The sequence below is a fragment of the Lagopus leucura genome, unplaced genomic scaffold, assembly GCF_019238085.1.
Source record: "Lagopus leucura isolate 7727_CA_CO unplaced genomic scaffold, USGS_WTPT01 Super-Scaffold_54, whole genome shotgun sequence".
In the NCBI taxonomy this organism is placed as follows: Eukaryota; Metazoa; Chordata; class Aves; order Galliformes; family Phasianidae; genus Lagopus; species Lagopus leucura.
Window position 1 is genome coordinate 3284194 of NW_024962251.1, and position 15587 is coordinate 3299780.

Here is a 15587-nt window from a genome sequence, read left to right on the forward strand (position 1 = left end):
CTGGGGACGATAACGTTGAATCCCTATGGGTAAAGATCAGAGGAAGGGCTGACAAGACAGGCACCCTGGTGGGCGTCTGTTACAGACCTCCAAATCAGGATGAAGAGACAGACGAGGTATTCTATAAGCAGCTGGCACAAGCTGCACAGTCGCCTGCCCTTGTCCTCATGGGGGACTTTAACTTCCCTGACATATGCTGGGAGTACAGCACAGCACAGAGGAAGCAGTCTAGGAGGTTTCTGGAATGCGCAGAGGACACCTACCTGATACAGCTGGTCAGAGAGCCTACGAGAGGAACTGCCCCACTAGACCTGCTGTTCACAAACAGGGAAGGTCTGGTGGGAGATGTGGAGGTTGGAGGCTGTCTTGGACAGAGTGATCATGAAATGATAGACTTCTTGATTCATGGTGGAGCCTGGAGGGGGAATAGTAAAATTGCTACCTTGGACTTCAGGAGGGCGGACTTTGTTCAAGGGACTAATAGGGGGAGTCCCCTGGCATTCAGTCTTAGCGAGCAAAGGGGTCCAAGAGAGCTGGTTGCTCTTCAAGAAGGAAGTCTTAAGGGCGCAGGAGCAGGCAGTCCCTCTGAGCTGCAAAATGAGCCGGTGGGGAAGGAGACCGGCGTGGATGAATAGGGAGCTATTCCTGAGGCTCCGGGAGAAAAAGAGAATCTACCACCTGTGGAAAGAGGGACAGGCCACTCAAAGTGAATACAAGGAAGTTGTTAGGATGTGTAGAGGTGAAATCAGAAAGGCAAAAGCCCAGCTTGAATTTAACCTAGCCGCTGGTGTGAAAAGGAATAAGAAACTCTTTTATAAATACATTAACAGTAAGAGGAGGACAAAGGAGAGTATCCACTCTTTGCTGGATGAGGCTGGGAATGTGACCACTGAGGATAAGGAAAAGGCAGAGGTTCTGAATGCCTTCTTTACGTCTGTCTTTAAAAGTCAGACCAGTTATCCTCAGGACACTCCTCTCTCTGACCTGGTAATCTCGGCTGGGGAGCACACTAACCCCCCTGTGATTCTGAAAGAAACAGTCAGAGACCTACTGCTCCAGCTGGACTGTCACAAGTCGATGGGGCCAGATGAGATCCACCCGAGAGTGCTGAGGGAACTGGCGGAGGTGATAGCCGAGCCGCTTTCCATCATCTGTCAGCGCTCCTTGTTGACTGGTGAAGTCCCAGAAGACTGGAGGCTTGCCAATGTGACTCCCATTTATAAGACAGGTCGTAAGGAGGATCCGGGGAACTACAGGCCTGTTAGCCTGACCTCGGTGCCAGGAAAGGTTATGGAGCAGATTGTCTTGAGGGAGATCATGCGGCATGTGCAGGGTGACCGGGGGATCAGGCCTAGCCAGCATGGGTTTGTGAAGGGCAGGTCCTGTTTGACCAACCTGATCTCCTTCTATGATCTAGTGACCCATCTGGTGGATGAAGGAAAGGCTGTTGATGTGGTCTACCTAGACTTCAGCAAAGCCTTTGACACTGTCTCCCACAGCATTCTCCTGCAGAAGCTGGCAGCCAGAGGCTTGGATGGATACACTCTTGGCTGGGTAAGGAGCTGGCTGGAGGGCCGGGCACAGAGAGTGGTGGTGAATGGAGTCAAATCCAGCTGGCGACCAGTCGTGAGTGGTGTTCCCCAGGGGTCGGTGCTGGGGCCTGTCCTCTTCAATATCTTTATTGATGACCTGGATGAGGGCATCGAGTGCACCCTCAGTAAATTCGCAGATGACACCAAATTGGCTGGAAGTGTGGATCTGCCTGGGGGTAGCGAGGCCCTACAGAGGGATCTGGACAGGCTGGAGAGCTGGGCTGGAGCCAATGGGATGAGTTTCAACAAGGCCAAATGCCGGGTCCTGCACTTCGGCCACAACAACCCCAGGTGGCGCTACAGGCTTGGGGCGGTGTGGCTGGAGGACTGCGTAGAGGAAATGGACCTGGGGGTATTGATTGATGCTCGGCTGAACATGAGCCGACAGTGTGCCCAGGTGGCCAAGAAGGCCAATGGCATCCTGGCTTGCATCAGAAACAGTGTTGCAAGCAGGAGCAGGGAGGTGATTGTTCCCCTATATTCAGCACTCGTGAGGCCGCACCTCGAGTACTGTGTCCAGTTTTGGGCCCCTCACTGCAAGAAAGATGTTGAGGCCCTGGAACGTGTTCAAAGGAGGGCAACAAAGCTGTTGAGGGGTCTGGAACACAGGCCATATGAGGAGAGGCTGAAGGAGCTGGGAATGTTCAGCCTGGAGAGGAGGAGGCTCAGGGGAGACCTTATTGCTCTCTATAACTTCCTGAAGGGAGGTTGTAGTGAGCTGGGGGTCGGCCTCTTCTCTCTATCATTAGAGATAGGACCAGAGGGAATGGTTTCAAGCTACGGCAGGGGAGATTCAGGCTGGACATGAGGAAGTATTACTTTTCAGAAAGGGTGGTCAGGCACTGGAATGGACTGCCTAGGGAGGTGGTGGAATCGCCGAGCCTGGGGGTGTTCAAGGAAAGACTGGATGTTGTGTTGAGGGACATGGTTTAGTAGGAGCTATTGGGAATAGGTGAACGGTTGGACTGGGTGATCTTTTAGGTCTTTTCCAACCTTGGTGATTGATTCTATGATTCTATGATTCTATGATTTTACTCTGTGCTGATGTGGCCTCAGCCTCACCTTGAGCACTGTGTGCAGTTTTGAGTGCCAATACAAGGACGTAAAACTATTGGAGAGCATCCAAAGGAGAGCTTCGAAGATGATGAAGGGTCTGGAAGGGAAGATGTATGAGAAGCAGCTGCATCAACAAAGCCCTGGGTTTCTTCAGCCCAGCATAGAGGAGGCTGAGAGGAGGCCTCGTGTTGGCTGCACTCTTCACAGGGAGCAGAGGAGCAACACTGAGCTCTGCTCTCTGGTGACAGCAACAGAGCTTGAGGAAATGGCATGGAGCTGTGACAGGAGGGGCAGCTGGGGGTAAGGGAAGAGTTCTTCACCAGAGAGTGGTAGGCATGGAACAGCTCCTCAAGGCAGTGGGCATGGCCTCAAGCTGTCAGACTCAAGGAATGTTTGGATGCCACTCTTACACAGGGTTTGGATTTTGGGTGCTTCTGTGTGAAGACAGGTATTGGACCCAGTGATCCTTATGGATCCCTTGCAACTTGCTATATTCTGTGCTTTTATGGCTTTATGGTTCTAGGTATATATATTTATGCTATGTTTATGTCTTGTTCTAGAAAGCAATGTAAATAATTCTCTAATTTGCTGCTCTATGGGAAAGGCTTGTTGTTGGTTTAAGAGTGTTAATAGCCGCTTAAAAATGGGATTTAAGAAGAAAAGAAATATTTTTCACTTTATTATGCCATCTGTAAGGTTATTTTTGTTTTGATGCCACTGTTTACTGCCACAGATGGAAATAGAAAGCATAAATGAGAATTATATTAAGCTAAGAATGAAAGTGTAATTTTTGTTCTGCTCTTTTATTACCATAATGATGGAGTCTAGAAACAAAACATTGGAGAAGGACTTTTGTTTTCAGCCAAACATATGCTCTGTACATGAAACATGGGAGTAAAGTTTCCATTTTTATGAACATTTCAGCATTCTCTTAGGAATACTGCAATCATTAACTTGTCTCTCTGTAATGTGAGAGCACAATAACAGCATTCCAGAATGGTTGAGACTGGGGGAAGGTTCTGGGTCCATGTGGTCCAACTGTAGTGTATGAAGATGGGAAGTTACTCAAGACTTTGTCTAAGCAGCTCCAAAGAGGGAGACTCCAAAGGACTTCTGTCAGTCTTTGCCAGCTCTCAATCACACTCACAGTGAGAATATGTTTCCTGATGTTCAGACATAAAATTCTAAATTTAATTCAGAGAGTCCTAATTTTTTTTATTTTTCATCGAAGTATCAAGCCAGTATTAAAACAGAAGCCCTAAGGAAATAGGTGATATTTTGCAACTTCTTTAAACTGCAACTTTTTTTCTGGTCTATCAGGAATGTAGGTTTCGAGTAATTTTTGCCCAGAAGCATGCAAAAGTCAAGAAAATATTTAACAGCATTTTTCTTACCATCACAGTTCTCTTACATGTTGCATTTAACCCATTGTATAGTGTTTTTGTCAAAGGTAATGAAAAGAACACAAACATAACTGCATTACTGTTTCAAGGGAATTAGTCTTGCAGACATCACAAGATGAACAGTAGATGAAGTAAGTTTCACGATGTGATTTCTACAGTCTGTTTAGCTATAGTGGAGAAGAGATTAACTATACATATATGAGGAAGGTGTAACAGTGCTGAGAAACAGCGTTTGGGGCTTTAAACATTGCAGAAAAGTAGTAATTTTTTTTTTCCCTTGTAGTGGTTGTAGAGGTAATTGAATTCAAAAATTAAAAGGGAAACCATTTTTCCCTTTGTCTTTTTTCTTTCATTAACTGTTACTGAAAACACGAAGATATAATTCCAGCCAAACCTATAAAGGTGGGTTTCCATTTGATTATGCTTTTTATGTTATTGATTATTCTTTGCCATTCTTTCTCCCAAGTTTTGGGATAGGTTTTTTTATATTCCTGAAGCATTTTACAATAGGACTACAACACTAGTCTATATACTTTTTATAACCCCATTAATGCAAACTGATGAGAAAAATGTCAATTTAGAAATATGAACAAATCCTTAAAATAATGTGTTACATTGATTTGTGTTGTAAAATTATAGAGCTGTCACACAGCTTAGATTTGCTTTGAAACATTTCTGATACAAGTTAAAGAAAGAAAAAGAAAGAAGCATATTCATTAAGAAGATAAATTGGCCAAATGAACCTTCTGGTTTTACACCAAGGTCACAATAATGTAGGACTTGAATTGTTTCAGTACAAGAATGAGAGATGGGTAATAGTGAACCAAATTGGAGTTAAAATTACACATTGGTACTTCTTAGAATTACTGAATTGAGCTGCAACTGCTAGAAATTCAAGTTTCCTTCTTGTGGATTATATGAAGGCATAATTGAAATTAGGAAACATTTACAAATGATCCAGTTTCACAAGGGAGAAGCACAGTAATGCAGTACCATATGATTTCGTTTTGTTCTTCCTCTCTCTCTTTTTTTCCTCCCACAGCTTGCTACTAGTGATCCACACAATAAAAATCTGATAAACTGGAACTACATTAAATACTGCTTCCTTCTGTTGGATTAATCAGAATTACGTAGGCTGTTTCCCCATATTTTGAGTGTGTTTGCTTAAAGTTATTTTTATGTATTTATTGATGTTATGTATCTGCTTTGCTCATCACCATCTTCTGAAGTTCCTTGAAAATTGATGGAATTGAAGAGGTATAAATAAAATCCAAATGCTTACAGTCTTTAACCTATGTGATGAGAGAAGATAGGGGAGAGCATGGAGGACTCAAAGCTGGCGTTCAAAGTCAGCACAAGTTAAAGTGTTTCCTGATTAAAATCTTCCACGGACAAGTGTCTGAATTAAATTTAGAAATAATGCTGAAAAAATGAAATAAATTACTTGAAGATGTTTGAAGCCATAGAGTTGGATTCATTTTATGATCTCCACTAGTAGAATGAAGGATTGAAGTGGTTTAATGCCAAAACCAAACCAGGAGAGTTAAAATAAATAAATAAATTTCAAAGCCTTGCCTTCGGTTCAAGGTCTGTCTGTTAAAATCGTTATCTCACAGGGTGATGGATCTTTAAACATCTCTTCTACCCAAACTATTGTATGGTTTTCTGGTTCTATTATTTGCACTTTCATTTTTTCTCTATTTCAATGTCTTCCTACTTGCTAGGGGTAAGTTACTGTTGTTTACTTTTGTAGAGGTATTAGAATAATTCCTGTAATATTTATTCATAGGGAAATAAAGCAAGTTTTGTGTTGTGTTGTTGTTGTTGTTGTTTTTCCTAGTGTTCTGTGCAGGAATAATGAAGGACTGTACATTTATACTTGAAAAGTTCAAGTCCAGTTGAACTTAACATCTGGAAAGAAATGCCACCTGTAGTCTTCTGTTTGAAAAATCGAATATGGCAGGTATACACATTGGACAAAATGTAATGATGAAAGTAAATAATTTTTTTTAGAGATTTGTTCAATAATTAGGTGCAGAATTACCTGATTCCTAGTAAAAGATTTCTGGCTGCTTTAAAAAAAAAGTCTTTTTTTTTTTCTTTCTTTAGTTCTGGAGCTATAGCTAAGTATATGATACAATGTCTCTGTACATTGACAGGGTTCAATAGTCTCAGTCTTAAAGAACTTCTATCCTTCAAGTCTAGTAGGTGGTTAGCTCTGATTTTATACATAACCAGAGACAGTTATTTTTTTTGTCTGCTGTCTCAGGCAGTATATATGTTACCTAATCAACTCTTGCAGGTTGAGGTGGCACCTAAACAGATGTTAAAGCAGAATAGAAGCATGTAATTAGCAGAATTAAAAAACAAACAAACAAACAAAAAACGCGTGGTTGTGTATAACAATAGTATAGATACAGTACAACACAAAAGAGTCTTCATTGTTTAGGTTGAGAAGTTGGCTAGCTGTGCAAAAATCTTTAAAAATATTTTACTTTTTACTCCTAAATGCTTAAAAACAAAATCTCCAATGTTACAGCCTTTCTGTATTCAGAAAAAAAAAAAAAAAGTTGTTCTGCGTTGAAAGGAAATTTTCCTGTTTTTTTACGAAGCAATTTCATTAAGTTCACAGTGACTGCAGAGATCTGGGAGATGGCCCTTTTGAGTTGTTGCTGTTTATGGCTCCCACCAGTTACAGTTCTTAGTGAATAACTGTTTTTCTCAAAACAATTTTGCAAAAAATGCAGCTCCACACAAAACTTGTCTTTCCCTTAATGCACATACACAAATTTAACCTTTCTTCAAAATCCAGTTCAATTTTCCATAGCCTAAGCAGTCTGTGTTTCATTTTATGGCAAATGATATCAGGTATTTTATTATGCAGCATAGCTGGTGATGAGTTTGTAGCATATTTTTAGTATTCCTATTTTCTGAACCATCTTACCAAATATTAGGAGCAATTGTTTTAGACTTCAAGATGTGTAAATGTCCACACTATAAAAGTAACCATCTTCAATTTTAGCCTGAATATCTTATATTATTTCAGAATCTTTTTCCCTTTTTTTATACCTTTTAGATTTTGGATACTTATGCTGTATCCTATAGAGTACTAAAGGAAAAGTTTTAAAAATTGTCTGTCATTTTTATTTGCTCTGTCTCTTACGTGTTCATGGGCAGAGTTGGATAAGGTAAGCCGAGAATTTTTGTTTGAAAGGACAGCTTATTACCACTGCAGAATATCTAGCCATTTGTGAAACACTGCAGTCTTTTCAGCCTTTTGTGGTTTTTCTTCTTTTTCTCCCAGAGGTATAACATTTGAAGTTTTGATTCAAACCATGAGCTGAGACGAATATTATAGTTTCATTCTTACTTAAAATATCAAGTAGATGTCAACTATAATACGTATTGGCTTGTCAAATCCATCAGCACAGAGTTCAAGAAAAGTTATTTGTTCTTGTTCTTTTCTGCTTCAAGTCACTATTGAGCAGAAATATCATGAGACTGTGCTGTTGAAAATACCAGAGATTTATTAAAAATAGGTATGGATTTGAAGAAAATAAGCTTGTGGTTTGTTATAACTGCAATCAATTCCTTCAAATAAAACACCTAAGAAACCAGTGGGGCTCAGAGGAAAAAAACGTTTGAGTTGTCTTGAAGTATGGCTTTTATGTGTAAATATTTCAAACATTATTTATCAGAATGTTTTTTATATGAGATCTCCTTTCTAGATTTGCTGTTGACTCATATGTTTGTTTCTTAATTATATTCATGGTATTGACATACATGATTAACTTGTGAAGCTGTCAGACATTATTAATGCTTTGTGATACAGAAATCTTTGGAATTCTGATCACTGTTAGTTTTACTGGAACAGAAATGCTTAATTATTCTCAGGTTGTATACATTATATGAATTTAAGGAAACGAGTAATAGGAAGTATGGGTATTCTGAGCTCAAAATGTAGTGCTGCTACTGGATTCCTTTGAGGTACTCAAGGGTCTCTGCCCTTGGATCTGAATACATTTCACCCAAGTGGCTTTCTGCAGGCATGTAAAAGAAGTGAATATTGGATATCTGTATAAGTTAGTCTCAGAATGGTATTAAAGTGACTGAAATAAATCGGTAGTTCAGCTGAATGTCTTGTCAGGACTGGGACTCAAAATTCGTATGGCAGTGTGTTCTTTTATTTATATTCTACAAACTAGAGTCTAGCTCAGCAATGAAGGAAACACGGGGTGGGGAAAAGAGAGAGATCTGCAATAGAAAGAGCAAGTGGGAAAGTTTTTGTTGTTGTTTGCTTTGCTGGGTTTGTTTGTATGTTTTCTCAAGAAAACTGAAAAATCTTAAAGGGATTAATATGGCAATCTAGGTCTTTGACCTCTAGGAAAAGTGATACTGAGTTAAGCTGGGATAAATGATACTGAGTAAATACTGAATGTTGATTATATTTAACTCTCACTTAAAATTAGAACAGCAGTATCACAGCCTTGATCAAGTAGAGTTTGTTAGCTCTTATTGTGAATTCTAACTCTGGATCCCCATTGCTGATCCCCAGATGTATGATAGGAGAAGGGGGACATAGTGTAGGAGAAGGGCATATTGGTAACCTTTGGAGAGCTGTATGTGATTAGGAAAGAGCAGTAGCCAAGCATGGTGATAAATTGTGACCATGTAAATAGTAAGGAGTCAGGGGTAACTCAAAGAAGCTGAGTGCAGACCTCTGGAAGCGGGTTGTGTCATTTGACCGGTCTGACCGGTACCAAGGAGTGACATGCTGACCCACAAGGGAGTGAAGAGAGATATATTGCTTGGCATCTGATCTTGTTCTTTTTATCTTTAGTGCTTTGAATAATACCATGAATCACAGAACAGAAGGTATACTTTCCAAATCTGTAGGTGACAAGGAGTTGGGAAATACTGCAGGTATTCTGGGACTAGATTTCTAACTGTTCTAAAATAAAAGAAATTTCTTGAAAGAAATCCAGGGCAATTCAACAGAGACAATTGCAAGGTACTGCACTTAGTCATGAACAGTCAACTATACAAACATAAATAACTGTCAGTTCTTTAGAAAAGAGCCATTATGGATCACAAGCTGAAACACAATTCATGAATGAAACACTTTTTTTGATAAATAAGCAGAAGTATATGCAGCTAGGTGTGTTGAAGAAAGCAGGGTTATTTGCATACATAATGCTTTGGGTGGGATGCAACGTGCTGCTTTGGGAAAGCAATGAACAGTGCATTAAGGGAAGCACTTAAACAGTATGCCAGAGGAGGTGGTAGCATGTTTAGCTCTGGATGTGAGCATAACTGATCATGCTTTGAGGCAAAGATGAGGCTGTCTTGGCTCTCACTGTCTTAATGTGTCCATGTGTATTGTCTTATTCTTTGTGAATTCTTAAAGGCGGATATTTTGCTCTCTTTTGCTAGCATGGCTTCTTCACAACTAAGTAATGGTAAAACTGTAAATGCTGTATTGCCTTACCTTCTTCTTGGAGGAATGGGTATTTTGAGAGTAAGAAAAAAAAATGTCAAAGTCTTAATAGATATCTTTGGATTCATATTTCATTTTCAAGTCTGGCAATATTAAGCTCTTCTGAGCCTCTTTCATACCTGGATTTATGGGCCATGCCTCAGCATTGTGCTATTCTTTCTATCAAAATGCTCCTTTACACACTAGGGCTCACTTTGCTTTACCTCATGGATTGTGATTTAGTTTATCCTAATGCTTCTGTTTCTTTGTTTCCATTTTTTTCCATCGCTCCTTGAGTTACTGCCTCTTCTGTTTTCGCCACCCACTCTCTTGCCTCTGGAAACTATAATTAAATAATTACCAGCAGGCTCTCTGTATATTGTTGTTGTACAAGAGAGTTCCTTGTTTACATTTATAATAAAAAAAAAAGAAAGTTATTTTAAAATGAGCTGCAGATCCACTTAGCGTAGGAGTGTATTCAGTTTTGACTGAAAACGTTACAGAGGAGATCTATAAATAGGACATAACTGTCATAAACCAATTGGCCATTAGAGAAGTGTTACACCAGATGTGGTTTGACAAAATGAGTTTCATTTGGGAATTAGATCCGCTTTTATTAAGACAACAAGAATACCTCATTACTATATTATGTTTTAATAATGAAGTTAAAAGAGCTGTCATTTTCCAGTTTAATTGTCAGATTTCAGCTTAGTATTCCAAAACAAAAAGCAACAGGAGAAAATAACAATGTTCTTACTAAGAAGGGAAATAAATTGTTTTCAACAAAATACATTAATTCACTTTCTGGAAATTGGTTTTAATGTTCTATGTGAGATGGACTCAAATTCTTAACTATCCCTACTTAAGCCTGTTACGTGTTGTCCTTCATATCTGTAAGTAGGACATGCATTCAAGAGAAAACCTTAATTAGTCATAAAACAGTTTCTACTTTGTAATTGGTTTTTTGAAAGATCTAAGTTCAGTTCTCATTCTTACTAAATAATATAAATTGAACTTTGGATTTCAGCTGTTCCCATTACGTGTGCTGAGAATCTCCACCACTAGAGCTTGGATGTAAGAAAACTTGAGAGAAAGATCTGTTCACCAAAGCACTGTATGTTTTGCTTGTTTGTTTACAGCATTTTTAGAGATTTATTTTCCAGGTACGGTTATAAATCTTCCTCCTGAAGTTTATGACAAGAATCGACTGGATGCCTTTTGGTATAAACTGAGAGTGAGCTAATGTACAGCCAGCAGAGTGCGGGTATTAATAAACCGAGTCTTGGGAGCAAAAAAAACAAAAATACTGTACGTAATTGAGCCTTCAGCTAGCTGTTACACTAGACAAAAATGATTAATTTGAAATAAAGAAACTGCCAGAAATTCATTAACAGCATAGACTGAGATCTTAACAGAAGAATTCACAAAAAAACCCAACCCAAACCAACCAACCAAAAAAAAACCCACAAAAGAGACTTAAACAACATAGAGAAGAGACTTAATGTGCATCTCTTTTAAATATACCTTCTGGAAAGTAGGCATTACTTCTGTTAAATCCTGCCTTGTTTGTCCTTGTTATTTCACTGGACGAAACCGCCCCTTTATTCTGGTCGTGGCCCTGAACACTGGGTCCATTTCATAAATCTCTCCTTCATCATCTGTCTTTCTTCAGAACTCACTGCATCTAAAGGAATTTCTTTTTCTTTTTTTTTTTTTTTGGGTAACAGTAGAGCTAAGCATGTTTCTGAACTGTATTCCTGTCCTAGTGTCACAAGGTGGATTTTCTCACTTGGGCAAAGGCTCAGTGCTACTGAGTCTTTGTGGTCAGCTCAGTTACTCAGACCTGTGGCCTATAATGAGTTTGTTTTCCACATGCATACTTGCTGATGGTTTATCCTTGTTTATATAGTTGAGTGCCCCTTCTAAATCTGAGTGTTTATTTGTTTGGATTTGAGAGGCCCTCAGGATAGATCCAAAGGAAAATTAACTGTAGGATAGTGTAGAAGTTCTACATTGATTATGTTCAGCACAGCGTTCTTCTGAAAAGAAAGGCTCTTTTTAGGAAATGAGGGAAACAGGAAGAGAAAAAATTGTACTCTATCTTTCTCTTGCTTAATTCTGACTATTGCCCAGGTCTAAGATGCTGTACATTTCTTTACTGTGAGGGTGGTGAGGTGCTGGAACAGCTGCCCAGAGAGGTTGTGGATGCCCCATCCCTGGAGGTGTTCAAGGCCAGATTGGATGGGGCCCTGGGCAGTCTGGTTGAGTATTAAATGGGGAGGTTGGTGACCCTGCCTGTGGCAGAGGGGTTGGAGATTCATGATCCTTGAGGTCCTTTCCAACTCTGGCCATTCTGTGATTCTGTGACGCATGCAATGCAGCACCTGCACAGTATAGATGCCTATTTAATCATAAATGCCTCAAAATTGTTCTAAGTGGGAGAAAAAACTGGCAGAAATTGCTTAAACTTATTTACAAGGCCTTTTAAAGTTTAAACTTGATAACCTTTATTTGCTTCTGGAGGAGACATGGATGAGCAGTTTGAAGACATGAACATTTAGTTTACCTGAGAGTGTTTTACTAGAACTCTGAAAGGAAATTGCTTATTAAGATCACTGAGATTAATAGGGAAAATAGCTGCATAGTGCATCACCAATAGCAGGCATACCAGCAGAAAACTATAATGAATTACAGGTGTTGGTAATTGACTGATAGGCGCAGTGCAGGTTCTTATAAAGGCATTGGAATTCATAGTGCAGCTCCCATAAGGACTTAAAGGAATGCATCTTTCATGGCAATAGTGTTAAGTATAAACCTTGAATTTCAGCTGTCCTTTTTGTATTCAGGGGCAAATTATCACCGTCCTCATGAGAAACTGCATTGAGAAATAGTTCCCTTTTTGTTTCTTGTGATTACTTGCCCTCCTGCTGCAATAATAGCCTGAGACATAACACATAATCATCAGGAAAAGGTAGATGGTTTCATGAGAAATAGTTATGGCACCTCAGTCGATCAGTCTGTTAACAGTATCTGGCAAAGGAAAAGCTGCTTCCTGCAGGACTGAATTTCTGCCACCTACTGGGAGAAGAAAATCTAGTTTTAGCAAAAAGCTGAACTTATGAGCCTGAATATGGAAGTCCTTTACGTTTCTCAGAATAGGCAGCATATTTCTTGGAGAGGGCTTGGAGCACTGTCACCAGTAAGCTTAGTCATCAGCTGTGGTGATTCTGTCAAATACAGATTTTTTTGTCTTCTAGTTTATTTTAGTTTATTAGCCTGTTTTAAACCCTGATACATAGTTCATTATCATGACACTTTTTAACTTCATGTTTTAGAAATAAATGAAATTTGGAAGCTGCTTTATATAGGTCATGTTACTTCATCTCCTGACTGAACATGTGTGAGCCCATCTTTTAATCAAATTCAACTTTTAATATTCACTGTTATCATCATTTTCCCTTTTGCTTTCATTTTTAACATGCCTTGTATCCTGTTAAGATTTCTCCAGCATTTTTATTTGGGTAGGTTATGTTTTTTAATATGGATAGAAATATTCTAGTAGTGCAGTATGTTCCCTGCACTTAACAGTTTGATCATTATGGTTGTCCAGCAAAGTCATGTGTTTTCTTTTATTTCCTTTATTTTTCTTTCATTTACTGCCCCAATTATCCTGATTAAGAAGCAGACACTTACCAACAAGTTCCTTCTCCAGTCTGCATCAAAAGGCATTAGTGAAATAATAAATACATTGAATTGCTGGAATTAGCTACAACCGTGTTATCAAGTAGGTAAATCTAATAATCTATTTAAAAATATCAGCCACATTTCAGTTGTAGAAGCCTTTCTATTGCGAATCCATCCCACCTACTCTGGTGGCCATCTGAATTTGGTTGTGTGCCTCCCGTTAGCTTTCAGATACTGGAAATCCTCCTCCTAGACTTGGAAGACCTGCCCTGACTCTCCTGATACTAGTTACTGAGCTTCCAATGGATCCACCAGCGCCCAGGTGTGTTCCGTTGTCCTGTTGATAAAATCCTAGGAGTAAGAGCACTAGCTGGAATCTCCCACAGGGCTGAGTTATTATCTGGTTCCACAGGGATTTTATTTCATTTCATCCATTGTCAGTAACTTTTAGTGTTTACTGAAAGCTTTTAAAATAGAATATCTGGAAAGATTTCTGAATTATTACTTTTCTGAAACTGAACAGCCAAAATAAAAGCTGCATTTACTCACTGGAACATTGAATTTGAGCCGGAAAATCTCTTTTGCATTGTTCCACCTCACATGTGGTGGTCTCACAGTTCAAGAGTCTTAACCTCGATGCAGTTGTAGGCTCCGTGGTGTCAGAGGAGACTCATACTGCATGATGTATTCTTGGTTATATTTTACAATACTACCTTTGAGGTGTTTAAGAAGTTCTGGATAGTATCTTCTTTGAAGCTAATTTATTTTTCTGATCTTGCAGATAGTCTGACAAGTTACTATAATAAGTGTTACTGCACTTCCCTGGAAGTGTGAAATTCACTTTATTTGACCAGATCTCATGTCTTGTGCTTATCTATTGACTCACTCATTCTTTTTCCAGGAAATCCTCCTCCCACATTCAGAGCAATTCAGAGGATAGCTACCCCCAAGAGCTTTACCTTTGTCAATGAGTAGATTGAAAGCCAGTGAATTGGGAAGAGATTGACTGCCCCAAACCCTGTCAGGATGAGTAGTGTTCTGACAAGAGTGGTTTCTGAAAATTGCTTTTTGTGAGTACAGGTGTTAGTGGTGATGAAGCAGGATGCTGCCAGGATATAAAGGGCAGAAATGGAAAAGGCAGAAAACTCAGATCCTATAACAGCAGGTACAGCCTATGTGTGTTTTACTGTTGTTTAAAGCGTATGCTCAGTATGCTTTATTCATTGTGTTTCCTAAGACCAATCTCATACTTTGTATTAATAGCCATACAAAAATTGGAACAAGACAAGCATATTCAGTGCTTTACCTGCTCTCAAGGAGAAAATCAGAACTGTGTCGTTTTAGAGATAACAGTGAGGAAAACTGTTTCTTTCAAAAAGACCATACTTCAAATTATTGGTGAAAATTTACAAGTTTGTAAAACTTTATTCTTCCACTCTGTAGGCAACACTGTATCCAGTATTTTACACTAGTCTTAACATTCTGTTGATAAAGGAATGGTGAAATATTTGTAGTTATGAGACACCTTCTGCAGTGAAATACAATGTCACAGTAGTAATTTACATCCTCTCTAGAATGGCAATCAGTGCCATTATCTGAGTGTAAAAAGCTGAAATTTGTGTAGCTATATTGCACATTGTGGATTTCAGAGTTTAAATGATGCCTGTTCTGGGCTATCTAAGCAGTCATTTAAACTTGAGACAAATTAATTTTGATGTACTCATTTCAAAACATCCCCACATCAATGTATCGAGTGGGAAGATTAGTATCCAAAAAACTCATAGTTTTATTTAGAGTGGTTTATCATTTTTCTCACTAATCAGTATGTCCTACAGGCAAATTATGTGTTTAATGGCCTATTGATGCTCGAATTTAAAAAAAAAAAATAAAATAAGGAAAAGGTGGTGTAAATGCTGAGGCAGAATCAGTCAAGCCCAGCTGGTTGTTGTTTGTTGTTAAAAAGCTTGCCGTCTCAATCTCTGTACATTTTCTATTGTATTTTATTGCTTGAAGGAATATTTTGAAAAGCTGGGTATCCCTCTTTAGCAAAACTTTGAATACAGGGAACCCCTGGGTCCCTCTCCATTTTTGATGCCACATGTAATGGATGAGGGAGCTGGGTCCTTTGAACTGAATCTGTAGTCCCCCCAAGTTGTGCATATAGCAGATGACTGGCCTCTTCCTGCCAGACAGATTTCTTGTACCCAAAGAATGTACAAAATCGGTTCATGATTTTACTACAATGTCTCAAAAGGACATTTTTCTTCAGAATCAGGCTTAACTTTCCTCATATTTCATGCTAAGGCCCCATACTATAACTTTTTTTAAAACATAGGGTATTAACCCCTGTTTGTATTACATTTTTTTGCCACTGCA